This window comes from Myotis brandtii, unplaced genomic scaffold (genome assembly GCF_000412655.1).
Source record: "Myotis brandtii unplaced genomic scaffold, ASM41265v1 scaffold655, whole genome shotgun sequence".
Taxonomy (NCBI): domain Eukaryota; kingdom Metazoa; phylum Chordata; class Mammalia; order Chiroptera; family Vespertilionidae; genus Myotis; species Myotis brandtii.
Window position 1 is genome coordinate 774681 of NW_005370542.1, and position 3541 is coordinate 778221.

Sequence of the window (3541 nt, forward strand, 5' to 3'; positions counted from 1 at the left end):
GATGACCTTCTGGACGAAGCCGGGGCTGCAAAGGAAGCCCGGGTCCCGGGTGCCAGAGGGAAGCCGGTGCCGGCAGCCGGGGGAAGGAAGGCCTACTCTTGCACAGATTTCATGCATTGGGCCTCTAGTTTTATCATAACAGAATACCTGAACCAGGAGACAGAACTTAAAGCAACCAAAGCATCTGAGCAGGGTCAGATTATTAGAGTGTTTTTAAAACAAGCTGATCATAGGTCAGCAGAGCAAGAAGCAGGTATCAAAACTAAGTTCAAAGTTAGCACCGAAAATGCAGAAAAGTTGACTTTATACGGAGAGAAACACTGTACCTTGATCTCTCTCCCCTGCCCAGGAACTCAGAATCCTGAACCAGCAGAAAGGGAGAGGATGGGTGAGTTTTTGTTCTTTCTACTTTTCGGGGCCCTTTAAATGTTCTAAAATGAGCAGGTGTTAATTTTAAATAATGTTATATGCAGTATCTTTATCATTATGTAAAGAACACACCTGGAGTTTATTAAATTATTCTACATTCATAGAGCATTCTTCTATTTTCCCACTGGGTGGCAGCAGAAGCACATCAAATAGAAATGGTTTCACTGAACGTGTCTGTTATACAATTCACTGATATTTTTAGAGTTTTTTTCATTGATTGATTTTGGAGAGAGTGGAAGGGGAGAGAGAGAGAGAGAGAGAGAGAGATCCATTTGTTGTCCCACTTATTTATGCATTCATTGGTTGACTCTCATATGTGCCCTGATGGGGATTGAACCCACAGCCTTGGCGTGTGGGGATGACAGTCTAACCAACTCAGCTATCTGGCCATGTCAATATCAGTTCAATTTATAAACGCATGTAACTGTTCATCAAGTCCCTGTTTGGAATTTACACTACAGAAGGAGTTATGTAATTTCAGGCCCAGTGCATGGATTAATGCACTGGTGGGGTTCCGCGGCCTGGCCTGCACCCTCTTACAACCTGGGACCCCTCGGGGGATGTCGGAGAGCCGATTTTGGCCTGATCCCCACAGGCCAGGCCGAGGGACCCCATTGGTGCACGAATAAGGTGGGGGAGGGACCACGGGAGGGCTCCAGGGCGTGTCTGGCCCATCTCGCCCAGTCCCGATCGGCCAGACCCCTGCAGCAAGCTAACCCCCTGGTGGTCAGTGCACATCATGGTGACTGGTCGAATGGTTGAATGAACGGTCGGACACTTAGCATATTAGGCTTTTATTACATAGGATACACACACACACACACACATATGTTCATATACTATATGTAAGATGTTCATTCCAACATTTTTAACAGTAATTTTTTTTAATCCTCAGTCGAGGATATTTTTCCATTGGTTTTTTTTTTTTAGAGAGAGAGAGGAAGGGAAGGAGAGAGAGAAAACGATTGATGTGAAAGAGAACATTGTTTGGTTGCTTCCCATACGCACCCCAACCAGGTCAGGGATCAAACCTGCATCCCAGGTATGTGCCCTTGTCTGGGAACCGAACTCTAACCACTGTGAAAAGTGGCCAGGGCCCAACATTTTTATCATAGCAAAAACCCCCCAAAAATTATAAACAAGAGACAGAGCTTGAAGCACCCATAGTACCTGAACAGGGTCAAATTGTTTTTTTTTTTTTAAAGAGGCTTGATGTTAGGTGAGCAAATAAAAAATCAAATATCAAGCCCGACCAGTGTTGCTCAGTGGTTGAGCGCTGACCTATGAACCAGGAGGTCACTGGTTTGATTTCCGGTCAGGGCACATGCCCAGGATGCAGGCTCAATCCCCAGTGTGGGGTGTGCAGGAGGCAACAGATCAATGATTGTCTCTAATCATTGATGTTTCTATCTCTTCCTCTCCCTTCCTCTCTGAAATAAAAAGATATTTTAAAAATCAAGTATCAAAACCAAGTTCAAGGTTAGCAACCAAATAGCAGAAAAGTTGACTTTATACGGCAAGAACAACTGAATCTTGATTTCTCTCTCCCCTGCCCAGGAACTCAGAATCCTGGACCAATGGCAAAGGGAGATGATGGGTGAGTTCTTATTTCTTTGTGCTTTTCTGGGTACTCTACATTTTCTAGAATGTGCATGTAGTATTTTTTAACAATAAGTTATATGTAGTATCTTTATCAATATGTAAAGAACACATCTGGATTTTATGAATTATTTTACATTTGTAAAGCATTCTTCTATTTTTCCACTGGGTGGCAGCATAAGCCCATCAAATAAATAGCAAAAATGGTTTCAAGATACTTGGTCTGAAATTGAACATGGGTGTTACATGTATAGATCAGCGATTTTGACATGTTATTTGCACAAGCAAATGATTCATTAAATTGCTTATATTTCTGATAAAATGACTATATACATTCATTGTAAAAATTGATCTAGGGGAGACAGCACAAGTCGCCTGTAGTCACATTACTCAGACGTAGCCACGGGTGTCAATCTGGTATCTAAAGGTTTACTGAGGGGGAAAATAGGAGTATCTGTAATACGATTAACAATAAAAATATATTTTAAAAAAGAAAAGTTTATAGACAGGTGCTGAAAAGAAGAAGCTGCACATGCCCCTATACAACTGTTTTCTAATCTACCCTCTCACATGAAATACCCCAAGCATTGCTCTGGTTCCCTGACTGCTTAGGGCCGGCGATTCTTAAAGGCTGCCCGGTGGACACAATGTAACTTGTTTAATAGATTTAAATTGGCCAGTTAGGCCGTTTTCACTGGCTTTAAAGAAAAGCTTTCCCACGTACAAAATATGCATGGGAAAATATAATGGCTGCCCAATTCATCACTATTGAATCGATGCCTTTTCATTTGTACTGTCTTCGCTTCAGGTATTTTTAAGAAGGAAAAGTTTACAGGTCGAGTTTCCGGTCCTTCTATCCAACTAATTTCTCTCCTTCCATCCCAAAGTCACCTCCAATCTGAAGTTGGTGTTTATTTTTCCTATTCTTGATCTCAGGCTTTCATGCAAAAGTTTGTTCCATAAGCAACATAGTATTGTGTGACTGTTTAAATGCTGCACATACATGTAATCCCGAGTGCATTCCTGTCTCCGCTTAACATTATGATTTCAAGGGTTGTCGTGTTGATATAGACCTAGTTAATTCCACCCGCTCTAGTCTCACTTATAAATGACTTATTAACACTCTCCCATTGCTAAGCACTGAGGTCGTTTTGAATATTTGGAGTCCCTGCTCTTGCGAGTGGCAGTGTTCGCGGTTCGTCTAGCGCCCATGCCCGGAGGAGAATGAACGGTCCATTCAGGAGCCCCAAACGACTGCCGTTTATAGCTCAGCCATTCGTGAAAGTCCCATTTCCTCACCTCCTCCGTGTGGGGTGAGGCGTGGCTCTCGGTGTTTTCGAGGTTAAGCATGTTTTCATGCTCATTAGCCCGCGAGTTTTGTCCTTTGTGCGTCTCCCATCCGTAGCCGGTGCCTATTATCCGCTTGGGTTGCTTGTGTTTTTCTTAGTGAGTTGTAGACGCGACCGATTTCCGATTCCGACGGGGTCTCCACAGCCAGTCCCTTCAGGTGACC